This window comes from Nuphar pumila, chromosome 2 (assembly GCF_984573655.1).
Source record: "Nuphar pumila chromosome 2, dmNupPumi1.hap1.1, whole genome shotgun sequence".
Classification (NCBI taxonomy): Eukaryota; Viridiplantae; Streptophyta; class Magnoliopsida; order Nymphaeales; family Nymphaeaceae; genus Nuphar; species Nuphar pumila.
In genome coordinates this window covers 77,617,808-77,638,173 of record NC_143250.1, presented here as the reverse complement: position 1 = coordinate 77,638,173, position 20,366 = coordinate 77,617,808, and positions in this window count along the sequence as shown.

The window sequence follows — 20,366 nt, the reverse complement described above, 5'->3', positions numbered from 1 at the left end:
AAGGAGATACTGCTTGATGCGCTCAAATGAGAGCTGGCATTCTGATACCCATTCAAATTTAACTCCTTTTCTATGCAAATGGTTGAAAGGCTCGCATCTCATGGCCAAATTAGAGATGAATCTGCGAATAGACTGAATACGTCCTTGAAGGCTTCGCAATTCTCTAAGATTAGTTGGAGGCGGCATATCAATAATGGCTTTTGCCTTGGCTGGATCCACTTCAATTCCTTTTTTGCTGATAATGAAGCCGAGTAATTTGCCGGATTCAACCCCGAAAACACACTTCTGAGGGTTAAGTCTCAGTTTGTAAAGAATGAGTCTTTCAAAAACTTGACTAAGAGCATCAAGGTGATCCTCTTCTTCTTTAGACTTAACCAAAATGTCATCCACATATGCATCCATATTCTTATGCATTTGATCATGGAAAATGACGGCCATTGCCCTCTGATAAGTTGCCCCAGCATTTTTGAGTCCAAATGGCATGACTGTGTAGCAAAAGGTTCCCCATGGAGTAGTAAATGAAGTCTTGGACTGATCACGAATGGCCAGCTTGATCTGATTATAACCTGAATATCCGTCCATGAAAGAAAACATGGCATGACCTGCTGTGTTATCGATCAACAGGTCAATATTGGGAAGTGGATAATCATCTTTCGGGGTGGCCTTATTGAGATCCCTGAAATCGATGCAAATCTGAACTTTTCCGTTCTTTTTAGGGACTGCCACGATATTTGCTAACCAATTTGGGTAATCAATGGCCCGAATGAAGCCTGCTTTCAATAAATCTTCAAGTCCTTCCTTGACTTGCTGCTCAATTCGAGGGTCTAACTTTCTCAATTTCTGCTTGATTGGTCTGGCTTCTGGCTTTAATTTGAGTCGATGCTCAACCAGCTTGATATCCAATCCTGGCATATCTTCGTAAGTCCAGGCAAATACTTCCTGATGCTTTTCGAGGAATTGGATGAGTCTAGCTTTTTCAATTTCGCTTAGACACGACCCGATTTTGAGAATTTTCGGATCATCTTCTGACCCAATGTTGATATCCTCAGTGGGATCCTGAACCAAAGATGAGGGTTCATCCTGCTTCTGAATGTGAGCAAATTCTAGCAAATTCTGAATGGTGGAATCAAACTCGGCTAGCTCTTCGGTCTGCTCCGCTGTCTAACTGACCTCTGCTCTATCTTTCATCTCAGAAAACCTTGCCAATTTTAGATACTTGAGATTGATAACGAATTTTGTCATTCGATTCAGGAGTTAATGGTCTTGAAAATATAAGAAAGGTTGTTTAAGAGAAAGTACGAGCCAAATCAAATTTTTGTATAAAGTAAAGAATAATGACATAGACAAAGTATAAGAAGAAAATGATAGACGCCCGAATATGAGGAAAAAGACTGATCTTTCATTGATTGAATCAAAGTATTTACAAGACACTGACAAAAGATGGGACTGTATTGTCCCTACAAGATTTAAACAAAAGATAAGAAAAGAAAACAGGAAAACTAAGGCATCATCTTCACTTGTTGGCTTTCTCTAACAAAAACTGTCTTTTTGCTGGAATCCTGGCCGGTGAACCCCAACCCTGAACTGTCCGCATGTCGAACTGGAATGATGGGCTCTATTATGCCGTCTTCATCTTTTCCCATGCCTCGGAATGGCTGATATCCATGTTTGATCAACAGATCGAATCCCTTTCTTGCTTTAGAAAACTGAGGAAATAAGGGATGATCTTTGAAGGAGGTGTAGTTAATGCGTCCTCCTAGCTTGAAGAAACAAGGTCCCTGCCATTGGACCGTGGCTGCAACGTTCTCCTCTTCCATGACATCTTTCAGTTTTAGCATCTCTAGGCTGTCGCTAAGATTGATTTCATCTGCCTCTCGGATGCTGGGAATATCCGTTGTAAATGTTGGGCGGGGAATCATAGGCTGTGGCAGCCTTTCTTCAGGGTCTTCCCCAAGATAGTAGTAATCATTCCGCCCTTGGACCACTTGATGCATTGGTGGAGGGTTGACGGAACGGCATTGGCATTATGGATCCATGTTCGTCCCAACAAAAGATTGTAAGTCGGCGGCACATTGACGACATGGAATAAGACGGTGTGTACTGAGTAGTTGATGAAAATCTCTAAAAAGACTTTGCCTTTTGCAGTCTGCCCATGATTATCAAAGCCATAGATGGTGATGGGATCAGGCACATATTCTTTTTCTTTTAATCCCAAGGCTTTTGCTGTCATTTCTGAGCAAATGTTTAAACTGTTGCCCCCATCAACAAGTACGTGTGGGACAGTCATGCCCCGGGTCCTGACCATGATGTACAACGCATTGTTGTGGAATGAATGAGGCTTAGGCAAATCCTCGTCAGAGAAGGTAATGGGCGCGTTAGTCATCGCCTGGTTTACAATATGCGCCAAATCCTCGGGCGTGGTGTTCGGCTTCACCTTGATTTTTCTTAATAGATCATCCAACTTTTCCTGATGCTTGGGAGAATCATGAGTTAATTCAAAAATGGAAATGTTGGAGAGTGCTGTAATTGGTTTCTGAAAATCATCAGCCCGTTCTTCTGCTGCTTTAGAGGTTTCTACTTTCTCTGTGCAGGCCTCTTTCTTGAGGAAACTTCTTGGGAAAATTTGAATTCTTTCATTTTTGACTGGTACACTAACTTGGTCAAGAAGCGAGAGGATATCCATTTTCTGATACACAGGTTTGTCCTGATGTAGAACCATTACCTGATGCTGGAGTTTTAGCTCCTCACTAGAGCATGGATGTATATGACTTTGTGGGAGGAAAGAGTGTTCTGAGATGGTTGATGTTGAATGTTTCGGGAATGGAGCAGATAAAATTTTCATTTGCCCTCCTCTTCATCTTCTATGAGGATGCTTTTGTCGATACAGTCCTGGACCAAATGCTTCAAGATGAAGCAGTGCTCTGTATCATGCCCCATGGCTCTATGAAATTTGCAGTACTGTTCTCTGTACTTCCCCATGAATACTGGAGGATCTGCAATTTTGGGCAATTTCACCATCCCGTGGGACAGCAGGTATTCCAGCACTTTCTCCAGAGGCTGGTCCAAAGGAGTGAACTTCCTATCCTTGCTCCAATTGATGTGTTTAGGTTTTTCTTGAAAGTCCCCTTTTTGTTGAGGACCGGTTGGGAGAGACTTGTCATTGTTTTTAAAGAACTTCCCCTTTCTACCTCTATTCTGCTCGGGCCTCGTGCCACTGTCACTGTCATTCTTACTGTTACTGCCCTGATTGTCTTCGGGAACATCAGTTGAGTAGGTAAAATGGGCTTTCTTCTTTGGGTCCAGGATGTTCTTGGCCAAAGCAATACCTTCATACATCCCATTCTCTACCCCCATTTTGAGCCATTCTGCTCGCTCTGTTAGTTCGATGAAGGATTTGGAGGGATATGGGAAAAGGAGACTTTTTAGCGGTTGACAAAAATTGTTTAAGATGACTTGAAGGGCATGTTCTTCAGAAATGGGATTCCTCATCTTATTGCAAATGCTCCTCCACTTATGGATGAAATCTCTGGCCTTCTCATTGGGCTCCTGTTTGAGGTTGCACAAGTGGTTTAGGGTAGGTAGGGCTTCCGTGTTGAATAGAAAGCGTTCAACAAACATATTAACAACTTTGTCAAAATCCCTCAATTCGATGGGATTGACATGTTCAGCGTACCACTTTGCTGCTATTCCGTCCAGGCTGCGGGGAAAACAAAGGAAAAGGGCGCGGTTATCTTCACTGAACTTGACACATTCTGCGAAGAACATTGCCAAATGAGCTTTTGGATCGCCGATTCCATCAAACTTGATGAATTTTCGGGGGAGGTTCTCCAGGTCCTTGTCCCCTTTTAAGCCGAGATAGAAGTCCTGCCTGGTGTATGACCTCTTTCCTTTGTCACGGATTTGCAGGTCCTTGACTATCTTGGTCAAAGCTTGAATCGAATCCTCTGCGAGGGCCCCATACTTGGGCTTGTTTACTGACACTGACTCTTCCACTGGCCTCTTGGACTGCCGCAGATGCTTCGGAATGTAAATCAGCTGCTCTTCTTCGGAGTTCTCTTCTGCTTGCTGATCTTGACTGGCTTCTTCATGGGCTTCTTTTTAGCTTTACTCTTAGAAGCTGCCTTCTTGAGACCAGCTTTAGCCTGCTCGGCCATCATCTTGGTCATCATCTTTTGAAAGATCCGGTACATGGTCGGATCAACGTCGCTTTCATCCCCCGAATCATGCTTCTTAGATAATCTAGGAGAATTCATCTCCTCGAGTTTGCTGTCACTGTGTCGTTGAGCAGCCTGCTTACCAGCCCTTGTCTGAACCATTTTCAAATGCCAAAGCTTTCCTGTAGAATATGGGAATGGTTAGAGTATGGAGAAGCTTTTGAAAATCACAATTTCTTTGATAAAAAGCAAGAAATGAAGGGATTTGGTAGACAATTTCAAGAGATTATCCCATTACCCGGGATTGGGTCATCACATGATTTGTGATAATTATGTTACCATTTTGATGATAACAGAGAAATATGCCTTGTTACCTAGGTGAGGTCATCAACCATGATAAAATATATTGAAGAAATGCGGAAGGAATATCCCTTTTACCCAGGATTAGGTTGTCACCCAAAATTTGTGACTTTTAATTGTGCTATAAACAAAATACATAAAACAACATTTTTGGCCAAAAGTAAATTTTTATTGATATTTTTAACATTCAAAGACAAAAAGAGGGTGGGCAGACAGTTTGCCACCACTCTTGATATTCAGATGATACATTTGGCCCAGGAAATATAGACAGAGAAATAAAGGAGTTCCAGGTATATTTGGCGACATGATATGCCCCAGACCACTCATCCGACTGCAGGTTAAATTCTGGTATGTTGCCCGTCGGGAAGCGAGTGTTGGCACGAACCTGCCACTGCGAAAACTGCCTCAGACATTGCTCCGACTGATAATCAACACAAAAGAAAAAGCCCATCAACTTGTAGTGCTTGTCTCGAGCGTAGGTGTATCAAGGAACAGTTTCCCTTCTGTCAAAGAAGTCCCAAGTGATCTCCTCCTGATGCAGTTTCTCGATCAAAGCTCGGCACTGAATGACTGTCTTTGGCTGCTTACTATTGAATCTGAAAGAACTGGCCTTCGAGGGAATGTGTCGTAGGAACCACGACTGCAGGGCGTAAGTGCATCCTTCTACCAGAATGGTCTCCCCAAGAGCAAATTGAGCCAAGCCTCTGTAAAGAAAGGCTAATGCAGCCATGGAGACTAAGAGCTGATGGGTCTGCTTGCTTCCCCATCTTTGAAAGAGCTGGGCGACTCTGATATCCATGAAATTCTGACCATCTTGGAAGAAATCCAACCCCACTGTGCACAGGATCATGGCATGCTGAATTCTGTCCTTCGCTGCTCGAGACAAAGTGTCAACCTCCTCGTAGGTCCCATACTTGCGATAGAGTTCGAACAGGTCGATGAACTGATTTCCACCAATCTCAATAAGAGGCCAGGATCTGCTCCTGTTGCTCTTGCTAAGGCTTCTCGAACATCCACCCCTTTGATGTTGATCAAAAATTGCTGCTCGACAAGATCATCTGGTTGACCAACTGGTTCGGGCAATCCCATAATATCATTGAACTCATCCATCAGTAGAGTCATCTCTCCCCATGGAAACCAGAATGTGCAGGTACGTGGATTCCACCGTTCTGCCATAGCTTGAATCAAAGCTCCATTGATGGTTCGCTTGCCTACCGCTGATGCCATCTCCAACCCACAGTCATCCAAGTGGTCTGGGAACATACGTGAGAAGGTGGCGAACCAAGAATAATACCACCGAGGGAAGAAAGGTCGAGACTGGATGACCCGAAGATCCAGGGATCCATCCTGAATCTGATAGAAGACATGATCTCGGGGAAAGACAACATCGAGGGAATTTGACGCCATTTGGAATGATACTGGGGTAAAGAAAATAAGGAGAATTAGATAGAATGCAGGACTTACGGATAGACTCTTGAAGAATCAAACCTAGAAACTTTTGAAAAGGTTGATGAAATTTTTAAAGGAATTTTCTAGGGTTTTGAAGAAAATTTGATCAAAAAGAGAAAAGAAATGTAGGTAGAGAGAAATATACACTTGGGGTTTTTTGAAAATAAGGGTAAGTTTTGAATAATACACCCAGGGTTTTGAAAAAGGGTTTGATACATATATATGAAAGAAATAAGAGAATTATCATACAACTAAAGCTGCACAAACAAGAATGCGCACACAGCACTCCCTAAAGGCTGACTCTAAATGCAATATTTGAAATGGCTTGTAGGACCTTAATCCTAACTCTAGGGTTCAAATTATCTGATTCCAATCAAGATACGCCGATATACCCAAGCCAAAGCTCGAAGTACGTGGCATAAAAATATTTCTCCAGTTCTAAGGTAATGGCTTCCCAACATCCTTGAGCACCTACCGATATACCTCGGACTATGGCCCTTAGGTACGTGGTAGGGGGGCGCGAACCCAAATAAGTGGTCCAGTTGTGAGGCTCTCTCCCAAACTATGGTTCAGTGAGACAGCCCAGCAACGTGAAGACCGAGACAATATAGGTAAGGAGGTTTTCAAAATATGCTCAACATGCAAGAAATTAGATGGTCTCTAATGCAAGTCCTAAAGAGATAGATTTAAAATGAAGAGAAGCATACACTTGCATACATTGTTTGCATTCAATCCTTAAAATTGAGGAGAGTTGTATTTCAGACCTAGATCTAATGTGAGCATGGAATAATCTCCTCAATATGGTCCTACCAAACCATAATTAAATCCTATATGCAATGATGTCAGCTTAGGACAGAGTCTAGGCTCCTAAGGTTTGCATGGAAATGAAGCTGACATTTGAAGAATAAAGACTTAGATAATATCAAAGCAAAGCAAAAGGCAAAATCCGACCGAACGAAGACGGGTCCCATCACGGTCGCCAAAACTGTGATCATCGCAAAATTTTTCCTCTCGTAATATTCTCTCTCTTCCTTCTCTTTTCCTTTCTAACCTTTTATTTTCCTCCTTTTTGAAGGGAGAAAGATAAAAGGCAGAAAGAAAGAGAGAAGAGAAAAGAAGGAGAGAAGATGAACTCTTTTGCGGGTCTCACTTGACCTTAATTTAGAATTTTTTTGAAATAACTCGCCTCCATTTTGAAATATTTGCAGGAAAACTAGGAGACGGGATCCGCTCGTCGGTACGAGGTTCGACCGTTCCTGGCGCCTTTACCAGGGGTAATCGAACCAAGGGTCGAATTCATGCCTTTTGCTTTGCTAAGAAATTATCTAAGAATTTATCCTAAGTCTAAATGCACAAAGAATCATACTTGTGCGAATGCAAAGATGTATGCTCTTTTTGAAAATGTTTTAAAGAATTCCCAAGTGTTTCTGAGATGAATCTGATAAAGTGAAGAAATGATTTCTAACTTGGAACTTAAGATTAAAGTTCTAAGTTTTTAGAATAATCAGGAGCTTGGAAAAATAAATCTGGCTTTTGGAAAATGATTTTGAAGTTTTGAGATAAAAGAAAAAGAAAGGACTTTTCAAAGTCATAAATGGACTTTGAATCAGAATAAAAATGAAAATGGAATTGAACCAGAAGGAAAGATAAAATTGGGAAATCTGAATAAAATTGAGAAATGGAATTGATTTAAAAGTTGGAATTTCAAGATGAAATCCGAATCCAAGATCTGGATTCTGAATAGAGTTCAAAGTTGAATTTTGAATTTTAGGATCTGAAATGGGAACTTGATTTAAAATCTGAAATGGAATTGGTTTTTAAGGTTTGGAATTAAAGTGGAATTTGGGTTTGGAACTTTGAATGGAATTGGATTCAAGATTTGGAATCCAAGATGGTATTTGGATCTGAAATCTGAGATCCAAGATAGGGTTGGACTCTGGATCCTAAGATGGAATTGAATCTGAAGTCTGAGATCCAAAGTAGAATTGGATTCTGGATCCTAGAATGGATTTGGATCTAAAGTCCGAGATCCGAGATGAATTGGGTTCTGGATCCTAAAGAATGGTTTTTGGATCTGAAATCTGAGATCCAAAGTAGAATTGGATTCTGGATCCTAAGAATTGGAATTTGGATCTGAATCTGAGATCCAATGTAGAATGGGGATCTAGATCCTAAGAATTGGAATTTGGATCTGTATTTGAGATCCAAAGTAGAATTGGGTTTATGCTTGGAAATCTGGATCCAAGTTGAGATTAGGATTTTACTTTGGACTCAGATTATGAAAAGTCCAAAAATAGGACCTTTGAAGATGGATCTGGGTTTTAGAAACCCAGAGTTAAGTTTTGAGATTCAAATCCAAACCTTGATTGAAGATAAGAGGATGAACTTGATTTTGAAATCATAAGATAACTTCAAAGTTAAATTGAACTTTGAATTTGAATTTTTGAATTAAATTTGGAATTTTGGAGTTTGAATATGAAATGATTTTGGAATTTCAAAGTCAAATTGGACTTTGAAATTGAGATAGAATTGGATTTGAATAAAGTTTGATCTGAGAAAGGAAGAAGAAGAATCACTTGGATTTTTGAAAAGGAAGTTTTGAAAATATGAGGCAATTCTATCCTATATGATGAATGAATTTGAATAAGTTTGAAATTGGATTTGAAAATTGTATTTCATTCTTCAAATGAATTTAAATAAGACTAATGATATAATACACTCCTGACTATGGTCATTGAATGTATTATATAATAGTCATATCTAAATTCAAATGAAGGATAAAATATCTTTTTGGTGTTTTTATAGAATTTAAAATGAAATTAACCCTCAATATACCCTGACTATGGCCATTGGTATATATTTTGAGTTAATTTTAAGTTAAATTCTGATAAAAGAAGAGAATATTGAAGGAAAATATGATGAAATTTTTAAGATGGATCCAGTGTGGATCCAATGTTATTTTGTAAGAGATAAAAATGCTAAGTTTTGTCCACATCCTGACTATGGCCATTGATGTGGATCATCAACTTAGTATCTGTTACCTCCTACGAAATGGTGCACGTGCCATTCGTGTTTTGCCATTGTGAGAATTTTTGAGAAATAAAGAAAAATGCATGAAAAACAAACAATTTATGATATTCTACAATGCTCATTCATTCTACCTAAAGCAGGAAATATAAATTTTCATTAAGGTCTAGCTATTACAACAGGTAGAATCAAATTTACAACCCCAAATAATGATATCTTCCATATTTCCTGCAAAACAAGCGGGTTAGTAATGAAAAGAAAAGGAAAACCATATATATATATATATATATATATATATATATATATGGAAATCAAAGAGTAAAAAGGGTCATATGTAAAGATATGTATGATAAAAAGGATGGAAAATGGCATGTATACTTATATACATTTATGCCTATGTATACACACACATATATAAATATACACATATGTATATGTACATAAGTATATATATATATATATATATATATATGTATATCATATGTGATATACATCCAATGTAGATGGATAAGAATGCTGCTGTGTGTTAAGAAATGTGGCAGTGACATAGTGATGGAGCTGAACTATTGATGATTAGAGGAGGAAGAACATAGGAAATGGAGTTCAGGGAATGAGGTAGTCATACAACCAGTTGACGTTGTGTAGGACAACTTGATGCTGCAACAAGTGCAGCTGGGGTTTATACAAGAAACAAAATGACATGAGGTGTGGGTTATGCCCAGGACAATGGTATGAACAGTATGTTTTTCAGAAGATCTGCATAAGATGAGATGTACATAAGAGGTGTAATGGCCACAGGTAGATTGAAGGTTTGTTGGATGGTGGCAGGTGATAAGGATTGGGTGGTTGTGTCGGTGGTGCTGTTTACAAAAAAACGCAGCAAAGGGGAGGTGATACGGGCAGGAACAAATGAAGATGCACAGTAATGTTTGTACACTTTACAACAGGAAATGTGATGATATGAAGGTGGGCTGGACAATGGGAGTGAACGTGGGCACTTCACAGGTGGCTATGCTAGAGGATGTGGCAAATCAAGTATTTCCTAACATGATCAGGAAAACTTGATGCCACGATGGCCTAGGTGACAGAGTAAACTTGTTGGGGAAGTGTTGGTAGGGCGGTATGATTTGTGGCACACAGTTGTGAAGATGGGTGCAATATGACAAAGATGAAGGTACAACCTGATTTTTATGGAGAAAATGGTCGACAGGTACCCAGTATGAGAGCTAGTATGATTTTGCCATGAATAGTGGCATAATGCCACATAGCTTACAGCAAATGGGGAGGTGCTTAACGTGTCTTGCAGGGTGAGAAATGATTTTTGAGCATGATAGATGTTATACAAATCAAAAGAAGGTGACATTGGTGTTGAAATGGCAGAACATGCAGAGGGGATGGCATGCAACAGATATGAGACAGGTAAAAGGGGTATAAGATGTCGATTTCAGTGAAATATGACATCCATGGGGCTGTAGCTGCAGAAATTCAGTTGTTGTCAAACTTCAACCTGCAACTGCAGTAACTCAAAGTTACATCTGTGTAGCAAATGTGAATGGTAAGGTGTGCTGGAATTGTCTGTGAGAGTGCAACAGTACGTATGTGCACAATGGTGTGCAAGTATTGAAGCTGAAACAAGTGCAGGGGATGACAGGGAGTGGGTAGTGGTATAGGATGCAAGGGGAAAATGAGTATGATGTTGACAGATGTATGGGTCACGGATATTGGGATATGAATGAAGGTATGGTTACTATGAGAGGGAGTACCAGAGACACAAACATTCAACAAAGACTAAAATGAAAAGAGGATACAAAAAAAAAAAAAAACAGAGAGAAACGATCAAATGAGATAACTTCACTGCGATATATTTATCATAGCATAGTCAAAAGATGAAGCATATTGAATGCTAGCAACTAGATGGGCAGGTATCGCAATTCAATATAGAGGAAAGTAAAAACATCTGCTAAACTTTTAACCATCATCCGGAATTCAAGGATGTCCATGCCCACAAAATTAAGAGGAAAGCAAAATTTTTCTAAACAGTAAAACCAAGAGACCCTCAAAATCTCTAGACAATTTTTCACGAAGTTCCATAGAAAAAAAAAACTTCTTACAACCAAACACTGACCTGATCACCATTTTTACGTTTAGAATTAGGACCCACTGTTGTTGGTTCTTGATATGAAAAGATTTGAATGTGGACATTCCTTCCCCTGATGTTTGGCTGAATAATGTACTGATAGCAGAAGCAACATCATGCATTTGAAGTAGAGCATGGGGTAGAAATTATCAATAACTCGGTCCAAGGAGCTGGAACCCTGCCTTTTGCTCTGTGATTTTTTATTTGTTTTGTTGATATGTCATCATCCATTCCCAGAATTTAAAGATTATTTTGCAGAAACGGGACCTAATACCCTTACAAAAGAGTGAGACTTAAACCTCCTATCTACTCAAATGGATTTGATAGTGTCAGCTTGGTAACTCTTCAAATCCTTCCTTAAAAGGCACATAGATGCCATACGATTGAAAATATCACTTGGAGCAAATTCTTACAAATAATCAAATAGGCAAAATTCATGACGAACCAGAGGCACTCTGATTCTACAGTTGGTCATTACATTCAAATGTCATAATAAGGTGAAAACTATCCAGACGAAAAGGAGAAAAAAAAATGATACGCAGGTGAAAATGGGTAACTCAAGGTCATGACAAATGAAGAAGATACGGAATAATATGAAAAAGATCAAAACATACAAATGCTGTGGTAAATTAAAGAAAATACATAGATATAAAAGGAATTGGATGCAGAAATATACAAATGATATTTACAAACAGGAACAAGAAAGAAAAAAACAACGAGGAATCTGATACTATTGAAGCAAGAGATCAAACCTGAATAGGTAATTACGACTAAAAAGAAGACTAAATGGAGAATCAAAAATTAGGATGCACGCCAATCCACTAGAATCTCAATACAAATAGGGGATCGAGACAGCAAAATGAAATACATATGAGAAAAAAAAAAGAAAAAAGAAAAAAAAAAAGAAACAAGATTAACTATAAAAAAGAACGAAATACAGAATGCAAAAGGAAAAACAGAAAAGAAAATTGTGTTGGAATGGAATCCTTCCATTATTTTCGCACCATGGAGATGTTGAGGTTGCTATAGGCAACTCAACACTGTCGCTGGTGCTTCTACGGGGCCCGAAATAAGAAAAACCGAAAAGGAATTAGAAACGAGCAGGAGATGAAAAGAGGGGTTTCTTACTTTTTTTAGGATCCTAAAGAGGGAAGGGTCTCCAGTAGCTTGTCGAGAAAATGCCGGAAGGATAAAGTGGATGTTGCTTGATATAAAATGGATTGCAAGTGGATTTTTCTACAGGGAAGCTCCGCGAATGCTTGCGGATGGTGAACCGATGCGAGAGGGTGAATCCTTCAGAAGAGAAGTAGACGATGGATGCTTGAAGTGAAAAATCGATCTCAATGACAACAATGGATGAAATTGATGTATATCCCCTTCAGAAGAAAATGTCGATTAACGGAAGTTCATGGATGGTGAGGGATGAGTTCGATGGATTGCAAAATGGATGTCCAGAAAACCAGCGATGGCCAGAAGACAGGAGCTGGCCTCTTCTTAAAGAGGAAATGAAAGCTTCGAGAGGGGAAAACCCGTTGAGGATTGAAGGTGGAGATGAAGGTATGCGGTTGCAGATCGAACGATGGAGAGAGAAGGAAAGAGGCGCGGGAAGGGGTCGTTGGAATTTTTCCCTATTTCAAAAAATGTGGTTCCCCTTTTTAAGAAATTTCTGAAAAATGGTTAAGGAATGAGGTTTTTGGCAAAAATGGCTTCAAAAGCTTGAAAATCATCCGTTTTCTTTGTAGCTTTTCTCGATTTTTTGGTTTTTATGTTGTTTTTCTATTTTTTTGTATTTTTAGAATAAAATCCTAAAGCTTTACGAGAAATCAAAGATTTAAAACTATTTTTTTTTGTGTTTTTGTAAAATATTTACAAAAGGGAGTTTTTCTAAGAGTTTAAAAGCTATTTTGAGAAAATTTCTTCAGAAAATGGGTTTTGATCCGAATTTTGAGGAAATATGGATTTAAAGGACTGGATTCGGCTCCGGAATTGAATTTGAGTACATCAATATGGAATTTAATTCAGAGAATCTGAAGAACGATTGAAATATAGCTTTGGTTTTCTCAGAAAATGAAACCAAGGGCAAAAAGGTCATTTTTACAAATTTTTGAAATAATTGGGGTGTTCACATTAATCCAACGTTGGAAGAGTTTTTAGGCATGTTTTGAGTGTGCATGTGTTTGAAATGAGATTTCTATATGTCTGCATTTTTCAGTTGTTCTAAGTCCATTAGTTCTTATTTTGTTCGAGTTTATTACCTTAGGAAAAGTGACTATGTGATTTTCTATTTTGTGCGTTTTTAGATTTTGTGAAAATGAAAAGTCGAGTGATGTTTGTTGATTGTTGTGTAGGTCGTCCAGCAGGCTGTAGTATTTTTTGGTAGTTCTTTAGTTTACTGTTTTCATTTCAATGTGTGAATTACTGTTTAGGTTCTAATAGATTGTAATCTTAGAGTATGTTTTAGTAGATTAATTTATGTTTCATGTTTTAGCAATAGTCGATTTTAGTAGATTCCTACTTAGCGTTTTTTCTGATTTATTTATTTAATTTACAGCATGACTAGTTGGATTAGGTTGTTTGTTCTTAGTTAAAATTAGTAATTATAATTGTGGTAGCTTAGTTTAATTTAGATGTGTAATTGTCATAGTAGTATTAGTTAAAATTAGATTTTTCGTTTTTCATATAGGTGTAGTCGTCTTCTCCAAATGTAGGTCAGCCATTAGAGGTCCAGCAAGTTTGTAAAAGTCGGTTTGAATAAGTTGATAATATAGTATAATGTCGATTTTGATTTGATTTATTTATTTCATATATTTTAGTTGATGTGTTAGTATAGTTTTAATATAATGCTTGTTTCATTTCATGTAGATTAAAATTCTATAGGTTAGGTCAATGTTAGACGTTTTTTATGTTCATTTAGTCATAGGCTAATTAGATTGGTTAGAATTCCTGATTTTCGTTTTAGTTAACTTATTATTAATTGAGTAATTGAATTTTGTGTTTAGTATTTAATGTGATAGATTGTGTCAATTCGTTATTTCTTGTTCATGCCCTTTGCTTAATGTATATAGATGTTAGTTTAACTAGAATTAATGTAGTTTAGATTAGTTAATGAGGTATTAATAGTTGATAGTTGAGGGGCATTGAGGTCTTTGAAGTGAGAAGACGATTTTGGTATGAATACATCTCCTCTCAATTTGTGGATAGTATTTAAGAAGGTTATCTTTTCCAACCCAACCATAAATGACTTCTTTTTCCAAAAGAGAGAACCCTTTGGAATTCCAAGGACTCTTTAAAGAGGTTTACACGATTTTTTGGAAACCCTTGGGAATTCCAAAGGTCTTTCCAAAGGATTACACGAGTTTTGGGCAAGTCTTGAAATTCCAAATTTTTATTTAAAGCAACCCAAATTCGTGTATGATGTTTTGGGAAATAGTTTAAAAAAAAAAGGGAGTTAATGTTTTGAGTGAACCAAGGAAAAACGTTTGGAAACCTCCTTATGAATTTCAAAAGATTGTCTAAAAGGGTTTACACGAGTTTGGCAAGAATTGAATGCTATATGCTCTTTTAAATCTAGGCAAAATCGTGTAGTGTGTTTTTGGAAGGTTTTCAAAAGGGATTCAATAGCTTTTAATGCCTATTTGGAAAAACGTGTGAATCATTAGTTGGATGGTTTTTGAAAATTACACTTTCCCAATATGCATTTAAGGCAATTAAGAGGAAAACTTCATTTCCCAACCAAGTCATAAATGCCTTCTCATTTTCAAAGTTAGAAACCCTTTGGAATTCAAAAGGTCATGCTAAATATGGCTACACGTTTTTGGAAAAGATTGGAAATTTGAAAGGAGCATTTAAAGCTAATCCAAAAACGTGTTTGGTGTTTTGGGAAAGGTTTTCAAAAGAAGTTAATGTTTTTAATGAAAAAGAGGTTGGACGGTTTTTGAAGTTGAGAACTTTCCTAAAGTGCAATTAAGGCAATAATGAGAGGAGGTAACTCATACCAAATTCGTGGTCTATCATTGAAAGCTCTATTTACTACTTTCGTTATTTGAATTAGCATTAATTAGGTGTTAATTAAATTAGTAACGTAGCATTAGAAGTAGATTTTAGAAAATCGTGTGTATTTAATTAGGATAAGTTATTGAATTAAATTAGGTTTGTAAATTTGTGTAGGTCTAATTAGGTAGATTCTAATTGTAGTGTATATTTAATGTAGTAATTAATTTAGATTGAATTTAGTGTTTTTAGGAACTAACCATTATTATTATAGCATTTAACCTTAGTTAACCCTAACCACCCTTATCTAACCATATGTTACGACAATGAAGCCATACATGATACTTCAAGTACAAGGTTTTGATGATGAGCAAGTGGAATCAACTGCATTTTAGCTTAGGCTATGAAGAAATTGAAGAATTCAGTGAAGAATATTTGAAGACTAGTGTGCAAATGTTTAATTCATTAAAAGTCTTAGATTCTTGTAAGAGCCTTACTTAGAGTGCATATTTATGTTGCATTTCACCTTAAAAGTCTTTAGAAAAACTTTTCTAAAAAGAACCTTCATGAAAATATTTTTAGAAAACTCTTTTCTTAAATTTTCATGTTTATTAGTCGACCAATAGACTTACCAGTCGACTAATCCTTTCGCGCCATATTTTCTAAAAAGTCATTTTTGTCAAATTAGTCGACCGAAGGTTTTATCAGTCGACTGGACAGAATGTCTGTTTTCTAGAAAATTAGCAGCAGTCGACTAATGGTTTTATCAATTGACTGAATAGAACATGTGCAGCAGTCGACTAATGCTTTTTATTAGTCGACCGAACATAATGTTTGTTTTTCAAAAGATTTTAGCAGCAGTCGACTAAAAGGTTTTTCAGTCTACTGATGATATTATCAGTCGACTAACTTTTCTCAAGTCGACTAAGTTTCAAAAGTTCAGATTTTCAAACGGCTCGATTAACAGATCAGTCGACCGACGATACCTGTCAGTCTACTAATAACTAACTATTAGTCGACTAACTGATGTTTCAGTCGACTAATTTTGCCGTTTTCCTGAAACTTCAAAAAGGCGTGTCTTTTCATTTTTCAATCGTTTTGATCGTTCAAAATGGACAATTTTGATACCCTTTCATACCCTCAACGTATGGAAAACTTTAACTATAAATATGAGTGCATTGTACACTCAAAAATAACAAGAATTCAATTGATTTGAATCATTTACTTATTGTTTTTCACTCCTATTCATTCAAGTATTTATTTTCTCACTCACGTGATATTTTCACTTCAGTTTTTCACTTAAATCACTTTGAGAGATAGTGAATTCGTGAGTAGAGTATTTCAACAACCTCAAAAGCCAATAGCATCTCATTTTCATTCAAAAGGAAGGCTCATAGGTTGTTTTGTAAGTTGTTACTTATTTTCTGTAAAAAGAAGGACTCCTTGGTGTAAAGGAGTTGTTTGCTTTCATTAGGGTTGTTACTGAAAGTGGGACCAGTTATGGTCTGTGTGATCTTGTAGTTTACAAGGTTGATAGTGGATATCTCAAGCGGGTTTTGCTTGGGGACTGAATGTAGGTCGGGTTAGACCAAACCGGGATAAAATCTTGTGTTCTTTGTGTGTTTGCTTTGAGATTTGCAAAATCATTAAATATTCTGCAGACAATTTTTTAAAAGCACTATTCACCCCCCTCTAGTGCTCGTTGCCTAGATCCTAGTGCACTTTCATTTGGTATCAGAGCACAGGTTTGCTATTACTTTGATTTGACCATCATCTAGCATGGCAACTACAACATCTCAGCACAAAGAAGGATGCTCTTCTGTTCGTCCTCCTCTCTTCGATGGAACAAACTATGGATACTGGAAAGTAAGAATGACAATATTCTTGCAATCCATGGATCTCGATATCTGGAGAGTTGTTTCAGAAAAGTACCAAACTCCATCAACTGATTTTAGCCGATGGACCGATGATGAAAAGAAGTCTGCTTCACTGAATGCTAAAGCCATGAATGCATTATATTGTGGCGTTGACAAGGTAGAATTCAATCGCATCTCTCAATGCTCTACAGCAAATGAAATTTGGCATACTCTTCTAGTAACTCACGAAGGTACGTCAAAGGTAAAGGAATCTAAAATTGCTTCTTTAGTTCATAAATTTGAATTGTTCAAAATGAAGCAAAATGAATCTATATCGGACATGGTAACTAGAATGACCGATATAACTAACACTTTGAAATCCCTTGGAAAAGAATATTCACAAGTGGATTTAGTCAGAAAGATTCTAAGGTGTTTAACTCCTGAATGGGAGAGAAAAACCACTGCTATTGAAGAAGCAAATGATCTCAATACTCTCACTCTTGAAGACTTAGTTGGTAACCTAATGGCATATGAGGTCCAACTTCAAGACAGACAAGAAGAAGAGCCTAAGAAGAAATATCTTGCTTTTAAGGCTACTTCTGACTTAGAAAATTCAGAAGAAGATGAAGATTAAGATATTGCCCTCGTCACAAGGCAATTCAGAAGATTCATCAAAAAGGGAAGATTTCAAAAAAAGGTAAAGAAAGCAGATTCTTCCATTCCCAATGAAGTCAAGTGCTTTAACTGCAAAAAGGTAGGACATATCAAGAAAGATTGTCCTCTTCTCAAAATCAAGCCCAAGGACCAATTCAAGAAGAAAAAGGCATTTCAAGCATGTTGGGATGATAGTGACTCCTCTTCCGATGAAGAATCAAATGAAGAAGTCGCCAACATGTGTTTTGTAGCACAAGAAGATTCGGTAAGTCAATTTGACTATGATGAGTTATTTGAAGCATTTAATGATTTATATGCTAAATTTAAGAGTCTTAGTTCTAAAAATAAAGAGTTAAAAACTGAAAATTTAACTCTTGACTCTCAAAATAAAGTGTTACTTCAAGAAATAGAAGATCTCAAGAATGAAAATTCTTGCCAAGCACTTGAGATAAAAGAAATTGGAGTTAGAACCAATCTCTTACAAAAAGAAATATCTAGTCTTAAAGAAAAGTCAAATGATCTTATTTCTATAGTGACCAAATTCACAAATGGTCAAGAGAATCTAGAAAAACTTCTTGGGTCTCAAAAATACTCGGTTAATAAAACCGGATTGGGATATAGCTTCTTTGATACTCAAAATAGACCAAACTATGTTGTGAAAAATCAAAGACATTATTCTCAACCTTTTGTTCATAGAACTAAACTTTCTAGTTCTAATAGAAATGCATCTAGATATGATTATTCTAGACATGTTTATTCTAAATCCTTTTATAGAAAGAATATTTATTATCAAAGGAAACCAAAATCCAAATGGATATGGGTTTTTAAGACTAACTCTCATGGACCCAAAAATAGAAAGGGGTCAAATGCTCTGTTTTCTGATTTTGTTGTAGGTACACAACATAAGGAGCAAATGGATATTGGACAGCGGCTGTTCCAAACATATGACTGGAAGGCCGGAGTTATTTTCCACCCTCCAAAATAAGGATGGAGGAATCGTCACCTTTGGTGACAATAACAAGGGAAAAGTGATAGGTATTGGTAATATTGGTAATCCAAAATTTTTCTTGATAGAAAATGTTCTTTTAGTAGATGGTTTAATGCATAATTTAATATCTATTAGTCAATTATGTGATAAAGGTTTTCATGTTTTTTTTTAAAATGATTTATATTTAATTTCTGATTTTCAATCTAAAAAGATCATTTTTAAAGGTAAAAGAAGAAAAAATGTGTATGAACTATATCTAGATGAATTACCCTCTTTTAATGAAAAATGTCTTATTGTTTCAAATGAAATTCAATGGTTATGGCACAAGAGACTTGGACATGTTAACTTTAAAATTATTTCAAAGTTATCCAAGAATGATCTTGTAAGAGGCCTACCTAGAATACCATATAAAAAGGATCACTTATGTGATGCTTGTCAAAGGGGTAAACAAATCAATAGTTCTTTTAAAGCAAAAGATATAGTTTCAACAAAACGTCCTCTTGAACTTTTACATTTAGATCTATTTGGACCATCTAGAATTCAAAGCTTGAATGGTAGCAAGTATGCTTTTGTTATAGTAGATGATTATTCTCGGTTTACATGGGTGATTTTTCTAAAAAGCAAAAATGATGCTTTTTCAGAATTTTCTAAACTTTGTAGAAGAATTACAAATGAAAAATCTACATCTATTATTAAAATTCGCAGTGATCATGGTGGTGAATTTGAAAATGAATCTTTTCTAAAGTTTTGTGATTTACATGGTATATCTCACAACTTTGCTTTTCCTAGAGCGGCTCCACAAAATGGAGTTGTTGAAAGAAAGAATAGAACTTTGCAAGAATGTGCTAGAACCATGCTTCAAGATAAAAATTTACCAAAATACTTTTGGGCTGAAGCAATTAATACAACATGTTATGTCTTAAATCATGTTCTTATTCGACCAATTTTACATAAAACATGTTTTGAATTGTATTATGATCGTATACCAAAGATCTCATATTTCAAATTTTTTGGTAGTAAATGTTTCTTGTTAAATACCAAATATAATCTTGATAAGTTTGATTCAAAATCAGATGAATCAATATTTCTTGGATATTCTTCTAGAAGTAAAGCATATCGTATTTTCAATAAAAGAACATCTTGTATTGAAGAATCTTTACATGTTGCATTTGATGAGAATTGTGAGCAAGTCATACCTCTAAGCGAAGAATAAGAAGTAATACTTCATGAAGAACCCTTGATAGAGAGTACTTCTCAAGGAAATATTCCTCTTCAACCGGTTTGGAAAGAAGTTCCTAATCATCCACATGAACAAGTTATTGGTGAAATAAAGAGTGGTGTCCAAACTAGAATGCAATTAGAAAAATATATTGCAAATGTTGCTTTCATATCTAAATTAGAACAAAAGAATATCAATGAGGCTTGTGTTAATGAATTTTGGCTTTTGGCCATGTCTGAAGAACTTAACCAATTTACTAGGAATGATGTTTGGGATCTAGTTGATAGACCAAAGGATCATCCGGTAATTGGAACAAGATGGGTCTTCCGAAATAAGCTGGATGAAAATGGTGAAGTCATTCGTAGCAAAGCAAGGCTAGTGGCACAAGGCTATAGTCAAGAAGAAGGCATAGATTTTGATGAAACCTATGCACCAGTGGCTCGATTAGAGTCAATTCGAATGATGCTTGCTTTTGCTAGTTACATGAACTTCAAGTTATCTCAAATTGATGTTAAGAGTGCATTCTTAAATG